This window comes from Pan paniscus, chromosome 17 (assembly GCF_029289425.2).
Source record: "Pan paniscus chromosome 17, NHGRI_mPanPan1-v2.0_pri, whole genome shotgun sequence".
Lineage (NCBI taxonomy): Eukaryota > Metazoa > Chordata > Mammalia > Primates > Hominidae > Pan > Pan paniscus.
The window spans coordinates 14,685,696-14,711,900 of NC_073266.2; positions in this window are offsets into that span (position 1 = coordinate 14,685,696).

Consider the following 26,205-nt stretch of genomic DNA (forward strand, 5'->3'; position numbering starts at 1 on the left):
AAACATCAAAAGTACACCAAATATATATTATATACTGTACATAAAATACCAAAAAGTACAGTAAATATATTTCATATATTGTACATATAATATTAACTAAAAGTACACCAAATACATTTTACATACTGTAAATAAAATACCAAAAATTACAGTAAGTATATATTATCTACTGTACATAAAATATCAAAAAGTACACCAAATATGTGTTATATATACTGTAAATAAACTATCAAAATCTTCAGTAATTATATTTAATATACTGTACATAAAATATCAAAAATTACACCAAATGTATATTATACACTCTAAATAGAATATCAAAAAGGACAGTAAATATATATTACACTCTATGTAAAATATCAAAACTACACCAAATATATATTATATAATTTACATAAAATATCAAAAGTACACCAAATATATATTATATACTCTACATAAAATATGAAAAAGTACAGTAAATATATTTCATATGTTGTACATATAATATTAACTAAAATTATACCAAATACATTTTACATACTGTAAATAAAATACCAAAATTACAGTAAGTATATATTATCTACTGTACATAAAATATCAAAAAGTACACCAAATATGTGTTATATATAATGTAAATAAACTATCAAAAACTTCAGTAATTATATTTAATATACTGTACATTAAATATCAAAAATTACACCAAATGTATATTATACACTCTAAATAGAATATCAAAAAGGACAGTAAATATATACTAGAATCTATGTAAAATATCAAAACTACACCAAATATATATTATATAATTTACATAAAATATCAAATGTACACCAAATATATATTATATACTGTACATAAAATATCAAAAAGTACAGTAAATATATTTCATATGTTGTACATATAATATTAACTAAAAGTACACCAAATACATTTTACATACTGTAAATAAAATACCAAAAATTACAGTAAGTATATTTTATCTACTGTACATAAAATATCTAAAAGTACACCAAATATGTGTTATATATACTGTAAATAAACTATCAAAACCTTCAGTAATTATATTTAATATACTGTACATAAAACATCAAAAATTACACCAAATGTATATTATACACTCTAAATAGAATATCAAAAAGGACAGTAAATATATATTACACTCTATGTAAAATATCAAAAACTACACCAAATATATATTATATAATTTACATAAAATATCAAAAGTACACCAAATATATATTATATACTGTACATAAAATATCAAAAAGTACAGTAAATATATTTCATATATTGTACATATAATATTAACTAAAAGTACACCAAATACATTTTACATACTGTAAATAAAATATCAAAAATTACAGTAAGTATATATTATCTACTGTACATAAAATATCAAAAAGTACACCAAATATGTGTTATATATACTGTAAATAAACTGTCAAAACCTTCAGTAACTATATTTAATATACTGTACATAAAATATCAAAAATTACACCAAATGTATATTATACACTCTAAATAGAATATCAAAAAGGACAGTAAATATATATTACACTCTATGTAAAATATCAAAACTACACCAAATATATATTATATAATTTACATACAATATCAAAAGTACACCAAATATATATTATATACTCTACATAAAATATCAAAAAGTACAGTAAATATGTTTCATATGTTGTACATATAATATTAACTAAAAGTACACCAAATACATTTTACATACTGTAAATAAAATACCAAAAATTACAGTAAGTATATATTATCTACTGTACATAAAATATCAAAAAGTACACCAAATATGTGTTATATATACTGTAAATAAACTATCAAAATCTTCAGTAATTATATTTAATATACTGTACATAAAATATCAAAAATTACACTAAATGTATATTATACACTCTAAATAGAATATCAAAAAGGACAGTAAATATATATTACACTCTATTTAAAATATAAAAAACTACACCAAATATATATTATATAATTTACATAAAATATCAAAAGTACACCAAATATATATTATATACTCTACATAAAATATCAAAAAGTACAGTAAATATATTTCACATGTTGTACATATAATATTAACTAAAAGTACACCAAATACATTTTACATACTGTAAATGAAATACCAAAAATTACAGTAAGTATATATTATCTACTGTACATAAAATATTAAAAAGTACACCAAATATGTGTTATATATACTGTAAATAAACTATCAAAATCTTCAGTAATTATATTTAATATACTGTACATAAAATATCAAAAATTACACCAAATGTATATTATACACTCTAAATAGAATATCAAAAAGGACAGTAAATATATATTACACTCTTTGAAAAATATCAAAACTACACCAAATATATATTATATAATTTACATAAAATATCAAAAGTACACAAAATATATATTATATACTCTACATAAAATATCAAAAAGTACAGTAAATATATTTCATATGTTGTACACATAATATTAACTAAAAGTACACCAAATACATTTTACATACTGTAAATAAAATACCAAAATTACAGTAACTATATATTATCTACTGTACATAAAATATCAAAAAGTACACCAAATATGTGTTATATATACTGTAAATAAACTATCAAAATCTTCAGTAATTATATTTAATATACTGTACATAAAATATCAAAAATTACACCAAATGTATATTATACACTCTAAATAGAATATCAAAAAGGACAGTAAATATATATTACACTCTATGTAAAATATCAAAACTACACCAAATATATATTATATAATTTACATAAAATATCAAAAGTACACCAAATATATATTATATACTCTACATAAAATATCAAAAAGTACAGTAAATATATTTCATATGTTGTACATATAATATTAACTAAAAGTACACCAAATACATTTTACATACTGTAAATAAAATACCAAAAATTACAGTAAGTATATATTATCTACTGTCCATAAAATATCAAAAAGTACACCAAATATGTGTTATATATACTGTAAATAAACTAACAAAATCTGCAGTAATTATATTTAATATACTGTACAATAAATATCAAAAATTACACCAAATGTATATTATACACTCTAAATAGAATATCAAAAAGGACAGTAAATATATATTACACTCTATTTAAAATATCAAAAATTACACCAAATATATATTATATAATTTACATAAAATATCAAAAGTACACCAAATATATTTTATATACTCTTCATAAAATATCAAAAAGTACAGTAAATATATTTCACATTTTGTACATATAATATTAACTAAAAGTACACCAAATACATTTTACATACTGTAAATAAAATACCAAAAATTACAGTAAGTATATATTATCTACTGTACATAAAATATCAAAGAGTACACCAAATATGTGTTATATATACTGTAAATAAACTATCAAAATCTGCAGTAATTATATTTAATATACTGTACATAAAATATCAAAAATTACACCAAATGTATATTATACACACTAAATAAAATATCAAAAAGGACAGTAAATATATATTACACTCTATTTAAAATATCAAAAACTACACCAAATATATATTATATAATTTACATAAAATATCAAAAGTACACCAAATATATATTATATAATCTACATAAAATATCAAAAAGTACAGTAAATATATTTCACATGTTGTACATATAATATTAACTAAAAGTACACCAAATACATTTTACATACTGTAAATAAAATACCAAAAATTACAGTAAGTATATATTATCTACTGTACATAAAATATCAAAGAGTACACCAAATATGTGTTATATATACTGTAAATAAACTATCAAAATCTGCAGTAATTATATTTAATATACTGTACATAAAATATCAAAAATTACACCAAATGTATATTATACACTCTAAATAGAATATCAAAAAGGACAGTAAATATATATTACACTCTATTTAAAATATCAAAAACTACACCAAATATATATTATATAATTTACATAAAATATCAAAAGTACACCAAATATATATTATATACTGTACATAAAATATCAAAAAGTACAGTAAATATATTTCACATGTTGTACATATAATATTAACTAAAAGTACACCAAATACATTTTACATACTGTAAATAAAATACCAAAAATTACAGTAAGTATATATTATCTACTGTACATAAAATATTAAAAAGTACACTAAATATGTGTTATATAAACTGTAAATAAACTATCAAAATCTTCAGTAATTATATTTAATATACTGTACATAAAATATCAAAAATTACACCAAATGTATATTATACACTCTAAATAGAATATCAAAAATGACAGTAAATATATATTACACACTATTTAAAATATCAAAAACTACACCAAATATATATTATATAATTTACATAAAATATCAAAAGTACACCAAATATATTATATACTGTACATAAAATATCAAAAAGTACAGTAAATATATTTCATATGTTGTACATATAATATTAACTAAAAGTACACCAAATACATTTTACATACTGTAAATAAAATATCAAAAATTACAGTAAGTATATATTATCTACTGTACATAAAATATCAAAAAGTACACCAAATATGTGTTATATATACTGTAAATAAACTATCAAAATCTCCAGTAATTATATTTAATATACTGTACATAAAATATCAAAAATTACACCAAATGTATATTATACACTCTAAATAGAATATCAAAAAGGACAGTAAATATATATTACACTCTATGTAAAATATCAAAACTACACCAAATATATACTATATAATTTACATAAAATATCAAAAGTACACCAAATATATATTATATACTGTACATAAAATATCAAAAAGTACAGTAAATATATTTCATATGTTGTACATATAATATTAACTAAAAGTACACCAAATACATTTTACATACTGTAAATAAAATACCAAAAATTACAGTAAGTATATATTATATACTGTACATAAAATATCAAAAAGTACACCAAATATGTGTTATATATACTGTAAATAAACTATCAAAATCTTCAGTAATTATATTTAATATACTGTACATAAAATATCAAAAATTACACCAAATTTATATTATACACTCTAAATAGTATATCAAAAAGGACAGTAAATATATACTACACTCTATGTAAAATATCAAAAATTACACCAAATATATATTATATAATTTACATAAAATATCAAAAGTACACCAAATATATATTATATACTCTTCATAAAATATCAAAAAGTACAGTAAATATATTTCACATGTTGTACATATAATATTAACTAAAAGTACACCAAATACATTTTACATACTGTAAATAAAATACCACAAATTACAGTAAGTATATATTATCTACTGTACATAAAATATCAAAGAGTACACCAAATATGTGTTATATATACTGTAAATAAACTATCAAAATCTGCAGTAATTATATTTAATATACTGTACATAAAATATCAAAAATTACACCAAATGTATATTATACACACTAAATAAAATATCAAAAAGGACAGTAAATATATATTACACTCTATTTAAAATATCAAAAACTACACCAAATATATATTATATAATTTACATAAAATATCAAAAGTACACCAAATATATATTATATAATCTACATAAAATATCAAAAAGTACAGTAAATATATTTCACATGTTGTACATATAATATTAACTAAAAGTACACCAAATACATTTTACATACTGTAAATAAAATACCAAAAATTACAGTAAGTATATATTATCTACTGTACATAAAATATCAAAGAGTACACCAAATATGTGTTATATATACTCTAAATAAACTATCAAAATCTTCAGTAATTATATTTAATATACTGTACATAAAATATCAAAAATTACACCAAATGTATATTATACACTCTAAATAAAATATCAAAAAGGACAGTAAATATATATTACACTCTATTTAATATATCAAAAACTACACCAAATATGTATTATATAATTTACATAAAATATCAAAAGTACATCAAATATATATTATATACTGTACATAAAATATCAAAAAGTACAGTAAATATATTTCATATGTTGTACATATAATATTAACTAAAAGTACACCAAATACATTATACATACTGTAAATAAAATATCAAAAATTACAGTAAGTATATATACCTACTGTACATAAAATATCAAAAAGTACACCAAATATGTGTTATATATACTGTAAATAAACTATCAAAATCTTCAGTAATTATATTTAATATACTGTACATAAAATATCAAAAATTACACCAAATGTATATTATACACTCTAAATAGAATATCAAAAAGGACAGTAAATATATATTACACTCTATGTAAAATATCAAAACTACACCAAATATATATTATATAATTTACATAAAATATCAAAAGTACACCAAATATATATTATATAGTCTACATAAAATATCAAAAAGTACAGTAAATATATGTCATATGTTGTACATATAATATTAACTAAAAGTACACCAAATACATTTTACATACTGTAAATAAAATACCAAAAATTACAGTAAGTATATATTATCTACTGTACATAAAATATCAAAAAGTACACCAAATATGTGTTATATATACTGTAAATAAACTATCAAAATCATCAGTAATTATATTTAATATACTGTACATAAAATATCAAAAATTACACCAAATGTATATTATACACTCTAAATAGAATATCAAAAAGGACAGTAAATATATACTACACTCTATGTAAAACATCAAAACTACACCAAATATATATTATATAATTTACATAAAATATCAAAAGTACACCAAATATATATTATATACTGTACATAAAATATCAAAAAGTACAGTAAATATATTTCATATGTTGTACATATAATATTAACTAAAAGTACACCAAATATATTTTACATACTGTAAATAAAATACCAAAAATTACAGTAAGTATATATTATCTACTGTACATAAAATATCAAAAAGTACACCAAATATGTGTTATATATACTGTAAATAAACTATCAAAATCTTCAGTAATTATATTTAATATACTGTACATAAAATATCAAAAATTACACCAAATGTATATTATACACTCTAAATAAAATATCAAAAAGGACAGTAAATATATATTACACTCTATGTAAAATATCAAAAACTACACCAAATATATATTATATAATTTACATAAAATATCAAAAGTACACCAAATATATATTATATACTGTACATAAAATACCAAAAAGTACAGTAAATATATTTCATATGTTGTACATATAATATTAACTAAAAGTACACCAAATACATTTTACATACTGTAAATAAAATACCAAAAATTACAGTAAGTATATATTATCTACTGTACATAAAATATCAAAAAGTACACCAAATATGTGTTATATATACTGTAAATAAACTATCAAAATCTTCAGTAATTATATTTAATATACTGTACATAAAATATCAAAAATTACACCAAATGTATATTATACACTCTAAATAGAATATCAAAAAGGACAGTAAATATATATTACACTCTATGTAAAATATCAAAACTACACCAAATATATATTATATAATTTACATAAAATATCAAATGTACACCAAATATATATTATATACTCTACATAAAATATGAAAAAGTACAGTAAATATATTTCATATGTTGTACATATAATATTAACTAAAAGTATACCAAATACATTTTACATACTGTAAATAAAATACCAAAATTACAGTAAGTATATATTATCTACTGTACATAAAATATCAAAAAGTACACCAAATATGTGTTATATATAATGTAAATAAACTATCAAAACCTTCAGTAATTATATTTAATATACTGTACATTAAATATCAAAAATTACACCAAATGTATATTATACACTCTAAATAGAATATCAAAAAGGACAGTAAATATATATTACACTCTATGTAAAATATCAAAAACTACACCAAATATATATTATATAATTTACATAAAATATCAAAAGTACACCAAATATATATTATATAATCTACATAAAATATCAAAAAGTACAGTAAATATATTTCATATATTGTACATATAATATTAACTAAAAGTACACCAAATACATTTTACATACTGTAAATAAAATATCAAAAATTACAGTAAGTATATATTATCTAGTGTACATAAAATATCAAAAAGTACACCAAATATGTGTTGTATATACTGTAAATAAACTATCAAAATCTTCAGTAATTATATTTAATATACTGTACATAAAATATCAAAAATTACACCAAATGTATATTATACACTCTAAATAGAATATCAAAAAGGACAGTAAATATATACTACACTCTATGTAAAACATCAAAACTACACCAAATATATATTATATAATTTACATAAAATATCAAAAGTACACCAAATATATATTATATACTGTACATAAAATATCAAAAAGTACAGTAAATATATTTCATATGTTGTACATATAATATTAACTAAAAGTACACCAAATACATTTTACATACTGTAAATAAAATACCAAAAATTACAGTAAGTATATATTATCTACTGTACATAAAATATCAAAAAGTACACCAAATATGTGTTATATATACTGTAAATAAACTATCAAAATCTTCAGTAATTATATTTAATATACTGTACATAAAATATCAAAAATTACACCAAATGTATATTATACACTCTAAATAAAATATCAAAAAGGACAGTAAATATATATTACACTCTATGTAAAATATCAAAAACTACACCAAATATATATTATATAATTTACATAAAATATCAAAAGTACACCAAATATATATTATATACTGTACATAAAATACCAAAAAGTACAGTAAATATATTTCATATGTTGTACATATAATATTAACTAAAAGTACACCAAATACATTTTACATACTGTAAATAAAATACCAAAAATTACAGTAAGTATATATTATCTACTGTACATAAAATATCAAAAAGTACACCAAATATGTGTTATATATACTGTAAATAAACTATCAAAATCTTCAGTAATTATATTTAATATACTGTACATAAAATATCAAAAATTACACCAAATGTATATTATACACTCTAAATAGAATATCAAAAAGGACAGTAAATATATATTACACTCTATGTAAAATATCAAAACTACACCAAATATATATTATATAATTTACATAAAATATCAAAAGTACACCAAATATATATTATATACTCTACATAAAATATGAAAAAGTACAGTAAATATATTTCATATGTTGTACATATAATATTAACTAAAATTATACCAAATACATTTTACATACTGTAAATAAAATACCAAAATTACAGTAAGTATATATTATCTACTGTACATAAAATATCAAAAAGTACACCAAATATGTGTTATATATAATGTAAATAAACTATCAAAACCTTCAGTAATTATATTTAATATACTGTACATTAAATATCAAAAATTACACCAAATGTATATTATACACTCTAAATAGAATATCAAAAAGGACAGTAAATATATACTAGACTCTATGTAAAATATCAAAACTACACCAAATATATATTATATAATTTACATAAAATATCAAAAGTACACCAAATATATATTATATACTCTACATAAAATATCAAAAAGTACAGTAAATATATTTCATATGTTGTACATATAATATTAACTAAAAGTACACCAAATACATTTTACATACTGTAAATAATATATCAAAAATTACAGTAAGTATATATTATCTACTGTACATAAAATATCAAAAAGTACACCAAATATGTGTTATATATACTGTAAATAAACTATCAAAATCTTCAGTAATTATATTTAATATACTGTACATAAAACATCAAAAATTACACCAAATGTATATTATACACTCTAAATAGAATATCAAAAAGGACAGTAAATATATATTACACTCTATGTAAAATATCAAAACCTACACCAAATATATATTATATAATTTACATAAAATATCAAAAGTACACCAAATATATATTATGTAATCTACATAAAATATCAAAAAGTACAGTAAATATATTTCATATATGGTACATATAATATTAACTAAAAGTACACCAAATACATTTTACATACTGTAAATAAAATATCAAAAATTACAGTAAGTATACATTATCTACTGTACATAAAATATCAAAAAGTACACCAAATATGTGTTATATATACTGTAAATAAACTATCAAAATCTTCAGTAATTATATTTAATATACTGTACATAAAATATCAAAAATTACACCAAATGTAAATTATACACTCTAAATAAAATATCAAAAAGGACAGTAAATATATATTACACTCTATGTAAAATATCAAAAACTACACCAAATATATATTATATAATTTACATAAAATATCAAAAGTACACCAAATATATATTATATACTCTACATAAAATACCAAAAAGTACAGTAAATATATTTCATATGTTGTACATATAATATTAACTAAAAGTACACCAAATACATTTTACATACTGTAAATAAAATACCAAAAATTACAGTAAGTATATATTATCTACTGTACATAAAATATCAAAAAGTACACCAAATATGTGTTATATATACTGTAAATAAACTATCAAAATCTTCAGTAATTATATTTAATATACTGTACATAAAATATCAAAAATTACACCAAATGTATATTATACACTCTAAATAGAATATCAAAAAGGACAGTAAATATATATTACACTCTATGTAAAATATCAAAACTACACCAAATATATATTATATAATTTACATAAAATATCAAAAGTACACCAAATATATATTATATACTCTACATAAAATATGAAAAAGTACAGTAAATATATTTCATATGTTGTACATATAATATTAACTAAAAGTATACCAAATACATTTTACATACTGTAAATAAAATACCAAAATTACAGTAAGTATATATTATCTACTGTACATAAAATATCAAAAAGTACACCAAATATGTGTTATATATAATGTAAATAAACTATCAAAATCTTCAGTAATTATATTTAATATACTGTACATTAAATATCAAAAATTACACCAAATGTATATTATACACTCTAAATAGAATATCAAAAAGGACAGTAAATATATACTAGACTCTATGTAAAATATCAAAACTACAACAAATATATATTATATAATTTACATAAAATATCAAATGTACACCAAATATATATTATATACTCTACATAAAATATCAAAAAGTACAGTAAATATATTTCATATGTTGTACATATAATATTAACTAAAAGTACACCAAATACATTTTACATACTGTAAATAAAATACCAAAAATTACAGTAAGTATATATTATCTACTGTACATAAAATATCTAAAAGTACACCAAATATGTGTTATATATACTGTAAATAAACTATCAAAACCTTCAGTAATTATATTTAATATACTGTACATAAAACATCAAAAATTACACCAAATGTATATTATACACTCTAAATAGAATATCAAAAAGGACAGTAAATATATATTACACTCTATGTAAAATATCAAAAACTACACCAAATATATATTATATAATTTACATAAAATATCAAAAGTACACCAAATATATATTATATACTGTACATAAAATATCAAAAAGTACAGTAAATATATTTCATATATTGTACATATAATATTAACTAAAAGTACACCAAATACATTTTACATACTGTAAATAAAATATCAAAAATTACAGTAAGTATATATTATCTACTGTACATAAAATATCAAAAAGTACACCAAATATGTGTTATATATACTGTAAATTAACTTTCAAAATCTTCAGTAACTATATGTAATATACTGTACATAAAATATCAAAAATTACACCAAATGTATATTATACACTCTAAATAGAATATCAAAAAGGACAGTAAATATATATTACACTCTATGTAAAATATCAAAAACTACACCAAATATATATTATATAATTTACATAAAATATCAAAAGTACACCAAATATATATTATATACTGTACATAAAATACCAAAAAGTACAGTAAATATATTTCATATGTTGTACATATAATATTAACTAAAAGTACACCAAATACATTTTACATACTGTAAATAAAATACCAAAAATTACAGTAAGTATATATTATCTACTGTACATAAAATATCAAAAAGTACACCAAATATGTGTTATATATACTGTAAATAAACTATCAAAATCTTCAGTAATTATATTTAATATACTGTACATAAAATATCAAAAATTACACCAAATGTATATTATACACTCTAAATAGAATATCAAAAAGGACAGTAAATATATATTACACTCTATGTAAAATATCAAAACTACACCAAATATATATTATATAATTTACATAAAATATCAAAAGTACACCAAATATATATTATATACTCTACATAAAATATGAAAAAGTACAGTAAATATATTTCATATGTTGTACATATAATATTAACTAAAAGTATACCAAATACATTTTACATACTGTAAATAAAATACCAAAATTACAGTAAGTATATATTATCTACTGTACATAAAATATCAAAAAGTACACCAAATATGTGTTATATATAATGTAAATAAACTATCAAAATCTTCAGTAATTATATTTAATATACTGTACATTAAATATCAAAAATTACACCAAATGTATATTATACACTCTAAATAGAATATCAAAAAGGACAGTAAATATATACTAGACTCTATGTAAAATATCAAAACTACAACAAATATATATTATATAATTTACATAAAATATCAAATGTACACCAAATATATATTATATACTCTACATAAAATATCAAAAAGTACAGTAAATATATTTCATATGTTGTACATATAATATTAACTAAAAGTACACCAAATACATTTTACATACTGTAAATAAAATACCAAAAATTACAGTAAGTATATATTATCTACTGTACATAAAATATCTAAAAGTACACCAAATATGTGTTATATATACTGTAAATAAACTATCAAAACCTTCAGTAATTATATTTAATATACTGTACATAAAACATCAAAAATTACACCAAATGTATATTATACACTCTAAATAGAATATCAAAAATGACAGTAAATATATATTACACTCTATGTAAAATATCAAAAACTACACCAAATATATATTATATAATTTACATAAAATATCAAAAGTACACCAAATATATATTATATACTGTACATAAAATATCAAAAAGTACAGTAAATATATTTCATATATTGTACATATAATATTAACTAAAAGTACACCAAATACATTTTACATACTGTAAATAAAATATCAAAAATTACAGTAAGTATATATTATCTACTGTACATAAAATATCAAAAAGTACACCAAATATGTGTTATATATACTGTAAATTAACTGTCAAAATCTTCAGTAACTATATTTAATATACTGTACATAAAATATCAAAAATTACACCAAATGTATATTATACACTCTAAATAGAATATCAAAAAGGACAGTAAATATATATTACACTCTATGTAAAATATCAAAACTACACCAAATATATATTATATAATTTACATAAAATATCAAAAGTACACCAAATATATATTATATACTCTACATAAATTATCAAAAAGTACAGTAAATATGTTTCATATGTTGTACATATATTATTAACTAAAAGTACACCAAATACATTTTACATACTGTAAATAAAATACCAAAAATTACAGTAAGTATATATTATCTACTGTACATAAAATATCAAAAAGTACACCAAATATGTGTTATATATACTGTAAATAAACTATCAAAATCTTCAGTAATTATATTTAATATACTGTACATAAAATATCAAAAATTACACCAAATGTATATTATACACTCTAAATAGAATATCAAAAAGGACAGTAAATATATATTACACTCTATGTAAAATATCAAAACTACACCAAATATATATTATATAATTTACATAAAATATCAAAAGTACACCAAATATATATTATATACTGTACATAAAATATGAAAAAGTACAGTAAATATATTTCATATGTTGTACATATAATATTAACTAAAAGTATACTAAATACATTTTACATACTGTAAATAAAATACCAAAATTACAGTAAGTATATATTATCTACTGTACATAAAATATCAAACAGTACACCAAATATGTGTTATATATAATGTAAATAAACTATCAAAACCTTCAGTAATTATATTTAATATACTGTACATTAAATATCAAAAATTACACCAAATGTATATTATACACTCTAAATAGAATATCAAAAAGGACAGTAAATATATACTAGACTCTATGTAAAATATCAAAGCTACATCAAATATATATTATATAATTTACATAAAATATCAAATGTACACCAAATATATATTATATACTCTACATAAAATATCAAAAAGTACAGTAAATATATTTCATATGTTGTACATATAATATTAACTAAAAGTACACCAAATACATTTTACATACTGTAAATAAAATATCAAAAATTACAGTAAGTATATATTATCTACTGTACATAAAATATCAAAAAGTACACCAAATATGTGTTATATATACTGTAAATAAACTATCAAAATCTTCAGTAATTATATTTAATATACTGTACATAAAACATCAAAAATTACACCAAATGTATATTATACACTCTAAATAGAATATCAAAAAGGACAGTAAATATATATTACACTCTATGTAAAATATCAAAACCTACACCAAATATATATTATATAATTTACATAAAATATCAAAAGTACACCAAATATATATTATATAATCTACATAAAATATCAAAAAGTACAGTAAATATATTTCATATATTGTACATATAATATTAACTAAAAGTACACCAAATACATTTTACATACTGTAAATAAAATATCAAAAATTACAGTAAGTATATATTATCTACTGTACATAAAATATCAAAAAGTACACCAAATATGTGTTATATATACTGTAAATAAACTATCAAAATCTTCAGTAATTATATTTAATATACTGTACATAAAATATCAAAAATTACACCAAATGTATATTATACACTCTAAATAGAATATCAAAAAGGACAGTAAATATATACTACACTCTATGTAAAACATCAAAACTACACCAAATATATATTATATAATTTACATAAAATATCAAAAGTACACCAAATATATATTATATACTGTACATAAAATATCAAAAAGTACAGTAAATATATTTCATATGTTGTACATATAATATTAACTAAAAGTACACCAAATACATTTTACATACTGTAAATAAAATACCAAAAATTACAGTAAGTATATATTATCTACTGTACATAAAATATCAAAAAGTACACCAAATATGTGTTATATATACTGTAAATAAACTATCAAAATCTTCAGTAATTATATTTAATATACTGTACATAAAATATCAAAAATTACACCAAATGTATATTATACACTCTAAATAAAATATCAAAAAGGACAGTAAATATATATTACACTCTATGTAAAATATCAAAAACTACACCAAATATATATTATATAATTTACATAAAATATAAAAAGTACACCAAATATATATTATATACTGTACATAATATACCAAAAAGTACAGTATATATATTTCATATATTGTACATATAATATTAACTAAAAGTACACCAAATACATTTTACATACTGTAAATAAAATACCAAAAATTACAGTAAGTATATATTATCTACTGTACATAAAATATCAAAAAGTACACCAAATATGTGTTATATATACTGTAAATAAACTATCAAAATCTTCAGTAATTATATTTAATATACTGTACATAAAATATCAAAAATTACACCAAATGTATATTATACACTCTAAATTGAATATCAAAAAGGACAGTAAATATATATTACACTCTATGTAAAATATCAAAACTACACCAAATATATATTATATAATTTACATAAAATATCAAAAGTACACCAAATATATATTATATACTCTACATAAAGTATGAAAAAGTACAGTAAATATATTTCATATGTTGTACATATAATATTAACTAAAATTATACCAAATACATTTTACATACTGTAAATAAAATACCAAAATTACAGTAAATATATATTATCTACTGTACATAAAATATCAAAAAGTACACCAAATATGTGTTATATATAATGTAAATAAACTATCAAAACCTTCAGTAATTATATTTAATATACTGTACATTAAATATCAAAAATTACACCAAATGTATATTATACACTCTAAATAGAATATCAAAAAGGACAGTAAATATATACTAGACTCTATGTAAAATATCAAAACTACAGCAAATATATATTATATAATTTACATAAAATATCAAAAGTACACCAAATATATATTATATACTCTACATAAAATATCAAAAAGTACAGTAAATATATTTCATATGTTGTACATATAATATTAACTAAAAGTACACCAAATACATTTTACATACTGTAAATAATATATCAAAAATTACAGTAAGTATATATTATCTACTGTACATAAAATATCAAAAAGTACACCAAATATGTGTTATATATACTGTAAATAAACTATCAAAATCTTCAGTAATTATATTTAATATACTGTACATAAAACATCAAAAATTACACCAAATGTATATTATAAACTCTAAATAGAATATCAAAAAGGACAGTAAATATATATTACACTCTATGTAAAATATCAAAACCTACACCAAATATATATTATATAATTTACATAAAATATCAAAAGTACACCAAATATATATTATATAATCTACATAAAATATCAAAAAGTACAGTAAATATATTTCATATATTGTACATATAATATTAACTAAAAGTACACCAAATACATTTTACATACTGTAAATAAAATATCAAAAATTACAGTAAGTATATATTATCTACTGTACATAAAATATCAAAAAGTACACCAAATATGTGTTATATATACTGTAAATAAACTATCAAAATCTTCAGTAATTATATTTAATATACTGTACATAAAATATCAAAAATTACACCAAATGTATATTATACACTCTAAATAGAATATCAAAAAGGACAGTAAATATATATTACACTCTATGTAAAATATCAAAACTACACCAAATATATATTATATAATTTACATAAAATATCAAAAGTACACCAAATATATATTATATACTGTACATAAAATATCAAAAAGTACAGTAAATATATTTCATATGTTGTACGTATAATATTAACTAAAAGTACACCAAATACATTTTACATACTGTAAATAAAATACCAAAAATTACAGTAAGTATATATTATCTACTGTACATAAAATATCAAAAAGTACACCAAATATGTGTTATATATACTGTAAATAAACTATCAAAATCTTCAGTAATTATATTTAATATACTGTACATAAAATATCAAAAATTACACCAAATGTATATTATACACTCTAAATAAAATATCAAAAAGGACAGTAAATATATATTACACTCTATGTAAAATATCAAAAACTACACCAAATATATATTATATAATTTACATAAAATATCAAAAGTACACCAAATATATATTATATACTGTACATAAAATACCAAAAAGTACAGTAAATATATTTCATATGTTGTACATATAATATTAACTAAAAGTACACCAAATACATTTTACATACTGTAAATAAAATACCAAAAATTACAGTAAGTATATATTATCTACTGTACATAAAATATCAAAAAGTACACCAAATATGTGTTATATATACTGTAAATAAACTATCAAAATCTTCAGTAATTATATTTAATATACTGTACATAAAATATCAAAAATTACACCAAATGTATATTATACACTCTAAATAGAATATCAAAAAGCACAGTAAATATATATTACACTCTATGTAAAATATCAAAACTACACCAAATATATATTATATAATTTACATAAAATATCAAAAGTACACCAAATATATATTATATACTCTACATAAAATATGAAAAAGTACAGTAAATATATTTCATATGTTGTACATATAATATTAACTAAAAGTATACCAAATACATTTTACATACTGTAAATAAAATACCAAAATTACAGTAAGTATATATTATCTACTGTACATAAAATATCAAAAAGTACACCAAATATGTGTTATATATACTGTAAATAAACTATCAAAATCTTCAGTAATTATATTTAATATACTGTACATAAAATATCAAAAATTACACCAAATGTATATAATACACTCTAAATAGAATATCAAAAAGGACAGTAAATATATATTACACTCTATGTAAAATATCAAAACTACACCAAATATATATTATATAATTTACAAAAAATATCAAAAGTACACCAAATATATATTATATACTCTACATAAAATATGAAAAAGTACAGTAAATATATTTCATATGTTGTACATATAATATTAACTAAAAGTATACCAAATACATTTTACATACTGTAAATAAAATACCAAAATTACAGTAAGTATATATTATCTACTGTACATAAAATATCAAAAAGTACACCAAATATGTGTTATATATAATGTAAATAAACTATCAAAATCTTCAGTAATTATATTTAATATACTGTACATAAAATATCAAAAATTACACCAAATGTATATTATACACTCTAAATAGAATATCAAAAAGGACAGTAAATATATACTACACTCTATGTAAAACATCAAAACTACACCAAATATATATTATATAATTTACATAAAATATCAAAAGTACACCAAATATATATTATATACTGTACATAAAATATCAAAAAGTACAGTAAATATATTTCATATGTTGTACATATAATATTAACTAAAAGTACACCAAATACATTTTACATACTGTAAATAAAATACCAAAAATTACAGTAAGTATATATTATCTACTGTACATAAAATATCAAAAAGTACACCAAATATGTGTTATATATACTGTAAATAAACTATCAAAATCTTCAGTAATTATATTTAATATACTGTACATAAAATATCAAAAATTACACCAAATGTATATTATACACTCTAAATAAAATATCAAAAAGGACAGTAAATATATATTACACTCTATGTAAAATATCAAAAACTACACCAAATATATATTATATAATTTACATAAAATATCAAAAGTACACCAAATATATATTATATACTGTACATAAAATACCAAAAAGTACAGTAAATATATTTCATATGTTGTACATATAATATTAACTAAAAGTACACCAAATACATTTTACATACTGTAAATAAAATACCAAAAATTACAGTAAGTATATATTATCTACTGTACATAAAATATCAAAAAGTACACCAAATATGTGTTATATATACTGTAAATAAACTATCAAAATCTTCAGTAATTATATTTAATATACTGTACATAAAATATCAAAAATTACACCAAATGTATATTATACACTCTAAATAGAATATCAAAAAGGACAGTAAATATATATTACACTCTATGTAAAATATCAAAACTACACCAAATATATATTATATAATTTACATAAAATATCAAAAGTACACCAAATATATATTATATACTCTACATAAAATATGAAAAAGTACAGTAAATATATTTCATATGTTGTACATATAATATTAACTAAAAGTATACCAAATACATTTTACATACTGTAAATAAAATACCAAAATTACAGTAAGTATATATTATCTACTGTACATAAAATATCAAAAAGTACACCAAATATGTGTTATATATAATGTAAATAAACTATCAAAATCTTCAGTAATTATATTTAATATACTGTACATTAAATATCAAAAATTACACCAAATGTATATTATACACTCTAAATAGAATATCAAAAAGGACAGTAAATATATACTAGACTTTATGTAAAATATCAAAACTACAACAAATATATATTATATAATTTACATAAAATATCAAATGTACACCAAATATATATTATATACTCTACATAAAATATCAAAAAGTACAGTAAATACATTTCAAATGTTGTACATATAATATTAACTAAAAGTACACCAAATACATTTTACATACTGTAAATACAATACCAAAAATTACAGTAAGTATATATTATCTACTGTACATAAAATATCTAAAAGTACACCAAATATGTGTTATATATACTGTAAATAAACTATCAAAACCTTCAGTAATTATATTTAATATACTGTACATAAAACATCAAAAATTACACCAAATGTATATTATACACTCTAAATAGAATATCAAAAAGGACAGTAAATATATATTACACTCTATGTAAAATATCAAAAACTACACCAAATATATATTATATAATTTACATAAAATATCAAAAGTACACCAAATATATATTATATACTGTACATAAAATATCAAAAAGTACAGTAAATATATTTCATATATTGTACATATAATATTAACTAAAAGTACACCAAATACATTTTACATACTGTAAATAAAATATCAAAAATTACAGTAAGTATATATTATCTACTGTACATAAAATATCAAAAAGTACACCAAATATGTGTTATATATACTGTAAATAAACTGTCAAAATCTTCAGTAACTATATTTAATATACTGTACATAAAATATCAAAAATTACACCAAATGTATATTATACACTCTAAATAGAATATCAAAAAGGACAGTAAATATATATTACACTCTATGTAAAATATCAAAACTACACCAAATATATATTATATAATTTACATAAAATATCAAAAGTACACCAAATATATATTATATACTCTACATAAATTATCAAAAAGTACAGTAAATATGTTTCATATGTTGTACATATAATATTAACTAAAAGTACACCAAATACATTTTACATACTGTAAATAAAATACCAAAAATTACAGTAAGTATATATTATCTACTGTACATAAAATATCAAAAAGTACACCAAATATGTGTTATATATACTGTAAATAAACTATCAAAATCTTCAGTAATTATATTTAATATACTGTACATAAAATATCAAAAATTACACCAAATGTATATTATACACTCTAAATAAAATATCAAAAAGGACAGTAAATATATATTACACTCTATGTAAAATATCAAAAACTACACCAAATATATATTATATAATTTACATAAAATATCAAAAGTACACCAAATATATATTATATACTGTACATAAAATACCAAAAAGTACAGTAAATATATTTCATATGTTGTACATATAATATTAACTAAAAGTACACCAAATACATTTTACATACTGTAAATAAAATACCAAAAATTACAGTAAGTATATATTATCTACTGTACATAAAATATCAAAAAGTACACCAAATATGTGTTATATATACTGTAAATAAACTATCAAAATCTTCAGTAATTATATTTAATATACTGTACATAAAATATCAAAAATTACACCAAATGTATATTATACACTCTAAATAGAATATCAAAAAGCACAGTAAATATATATTACACTCTATGTAAAATATCAAAACTACACCAAATATATATTATATAATTTACATAAAATATCAAAAGTACACCAAATATATATTATATACTCTACATAAAATATGAAAAAGTACAGTAAATATATTTCATATGTTGTACATATAATATTAACTAAAAGTATACCAAATACATTTTACATACTGTAAATAAAATACCAAAATTACAGTAAGTATATATTATCTACTGTACATAAAATATCAAAAAGTACACCAAATATGTGTTATATATACTGTAAATAAACTATCAAAATCTTCAGTAATTATATTTAATATACTGTACATAAAATATCAAAAATTACACCAAATGTATATTATACACTCTAAATAGAATATCAAAAAGGACAGTAAATATATATTACACTCTATGTAAAATATCAAAACTACACCAAATATATATTATATAATTTACATAAAATATCAAAAGTACACCAAATATATATTATATACTCTACATAAAATATGAAAAAGTACAGTAAATATATTTCATATGTTGTACATATAATATTAACTAAAAGTATACCAAATACATTTTACATACTGTAAATAAAATACCAAAATTACAGTAAGTATATATTATCTACTGTACATAAAATATCAAAAAGTACACCAAATATGTGTTATATATAATGTAAATAAACTATCAAAATCTTCAGTAATTATATTTAATATACTGTACATTAAATATCAAAAATTACACCAAATGTATATTATACACTCTAAATAGAATATCAAAAAGGACAGTAAATATATACTAGACTTTATGTAAAATATCAAAACTACAACAAATATATATTACATAATTTACATAAAATATCAAATGTACACCAAATATATATTATATACTCTACATAAAATATCAAAAAGTACAGTAAATATATTTCAAATGTTGTACATATAATATTAACTAAAAGTACACCAAATACATTTTACATACTGTAAATACAATACCAAAAATTACAGTAAGTATATATTATCTACTGTACATAAAATATCTAAAAGTACACCAAATATGTGTTATATATACTGTAAATAATCTATCAAAACCTTCAGTAATTATATTTAATATACTGTACATAAAACATCAAAAATTACACCAAATGTATATTATACACTCTAAATAGAATATCAAAAAGGACAGTAAATATATATTACACTCTATGTAAAATATCAAAAACTACACCAAATATATATTATATAATTTACATAAAATATCAAAAGTACACCAAATATATATTATATACTGTACATAAAATATCAAAAAGTACAGTAAATATATTTCATATATTGTACATATAATATTAACTAAAAGTACACCAAATACATTTTACATACTGTAAATAAAATATCAAAAATTACAGTAAGTATATATTATCTACTGTACATAAAATATCAAAAAGTACACCAAATATGTGTTATATATACTGTAAATAAACTGTCAAAATCTTCAGTAACTATATTTAATATACTGTACATAAAATATCAAAAATTACACCAAATGTATATTATACACTCTAAATAGAATATCAAAAAGGACAGTAAATATATATTACACTCTATGTAAAATATCAAAACTACACCAAATATATATTATATAATTTACATAAAATATCAAAAGTACACCAAATATATATTATATACTCTACATATATTATCAAAAAGTACAGTAAATATGTTTCATATGTTGTACATATAATATTAACTAAAAGTACACCAAATACATTTTACATACTGTAAATAAAATACCAAAAATTACAGTAAGTATATATTATCTACTGTACATAAAATATCAAAAAGTACACCAAATATGTGTTATATATACTGTAAATAAACTATCAAAATCTTCAGTAATTATATTTAATATACTGTACATAAAATATCAAAAATTACACCAAATGTATATTATACACTCTAAATAGAATATCAAAAAGGACAGTAAATATATATTACACTCTATGTAAAATATCAAAACTACACCAAATATATATTATATAATTTACATAAAATATCAAAAGTACACCAAATATATATTATATACTCTACATAAAATATGAAAAAGTACAGTAAATATATTTCATATGTTGTACATATAATATTAACTAAAATTATACCAAATACATTTTACATACTGTAAATAAAATACCAAAATTACAGTAAGTATATATTATCTACTGTACATAAAATATCAAAAAGTACACCAAATATGTGTTATATATAATGTAAATAAACTATCAAAACCTTCAGTAATTATATTTAATATACTGTACATTAAATATCAAAAATTACACCAAATGTATATTATACACTCTAAATAGAATATCAAAAAGGACAGTAAATATATACTAGACTCTATGTAAAATATCAAAACTACAGCAAATATATATTATATAATTTACATAAAATATCAAAAGTACACCAAATATATATTATATACTCTACATAAAATATCAAAAAGTACAGTAAATATATTTCATATGTTGTACATATAATATTAACTAAAAGTACACCAAATACATTTTACATACTGTAAATAATATATCAAAAATTACAGTAAGTATATATTATCTACTGTACATAAAATATCAAAAAGTACACCAAATATGTGTTATATATACTGTAAATAAACTATCAAAATCTTCAGTAATTATATTTAATATACTGTACATAAAACATCAAAAATTACACCAAATGTATATTATAAACTCTAAATAGAATATCAAAAAGGACAGTAAATATATATTACACTCTATGTAAAATATCAAAACCTACACCAAATATATATTATATAATTTACATAAAATATCAAAAGTACACCAAATATATATTATATAATCTACATAAAATATCAAAAAGTACAGTAAATATATTTCATATGTTGTACATATAATATTAACTAAAAGTACACCAAATACATTTTACATACTGTAAATAAAATATCAAAAATTACAGTAAGTATATATTATCTACTGTACATAAAATATCAAAAAGTACACCAAATATGTGTTATATATACTGTAAATAAACTATCAAAATCTTCAGTAATTATATTTAATATACTGTACATAAAATATCAAAAATTACACCAAATGTATATTATACACTCTAAATAGAATATCAAAAAGGACAGTAAATATATATTACACTCTATGTAAAATATCAAAACTACACCAAATATATATTATATAATTTACATAAAATATCAAAAGTACACCAAATATATATTATATACTGTACATAAAATATCAAAAAGTACAGTAAATATATTTCATATGTTGTACATATAATATTAACTAAAAGTACACCAAATACATTTTACATACTGTAAATAAAATACCAAAAATTACAGTAAGTATATATTATCTACTGTACATAAAATATCAAAAAGTACACCAAATATGTGTTATATATACTGTAAATAAACTATCAAAATCTTCAGTAATTATATTTAATATACTGTACATAAAATATCAAAAATTACACCAAATGTATATTATACACTCTAAATAAAATATCAAAAAGGACAGTAAATATATATTACACTCTATGTAAAATATCAAAAACTACACCAAATATATATTATATAATTTACATAAAATATCAAAAGTACACCAAATATATATTATATACTGTACATAAAATACCAAAAAGTACAGTAAATATATTTCATATGTTGTACATATAATATTAACTAAAAGTACACCAAATACATTTTACATACTGTAAATAAAATACCAAAAATTACAGTAAGTATATATTATCTACTGTACATAAAATATCAAAAAGTACACCAAATATGTGTTATATATACTGTAAATAAACTATCAAAATCTTCAGTAATTATATTTAATATACTGTACATAAAATATCAAAAATTACACCAAATGTATATTATACACTCTAAATAGAATATCAAAAAGCACAGTAAATATATATTACACTCTATGTAAAATATCAAAACTACACCAAATATATATTATATAATTTACATAAAATATCAAAAGTACACCAAATATATATTATATACTCTACATAAAATATGAAAAAGTACAGTAAATATATTTCATATGTTGTACATATAATATTAACTAAAAGTATACCAAATACATTTTACATACTGTAAATAAAATACCAAAATTACAGTAAGTATATATTATCTACTGTACATAAAATATCAAAAAGTACACCAAATATGTGTTATATATACTGTAAATAAACTATCAAAATCTTCAGTAATTATATTTAACATACTGTACATAAAATATCAAAAATTACACCAAATGTATATTATACACTCTAAATAGAATATCAAAAAGGACAGTAAATATATATTACACTCTATGTAAAATATCAAAACTACACCAAATATATATTATATAATTTACAAAAAATATCAAAAGTACACCAAATATATATTATATACTCTACATAAAATATGAAAAAGTACAGTAAATATATTTCATATGTTGTACATATAATATTAACTAAAAGTATACCAAATACATTTTACATACTGTAAATAAAATACCAAAATTACAGTAAGTATATATTATCTACTGTACATAAAATATCAAAAAGTACACCAAATATGTGTTATATATAATGTAAATAAACTATCAAAATCTTCAGTAATTATATTTAATATACTGTACATAAAATATCAAAAATTACACCAAATGTATATTATACACTCTAAATAGAATATCAAAAAGGACAGTAAATATATACTACACTCTATGTAAAACATCAAAACTACACCAAATATATATTATATAATTT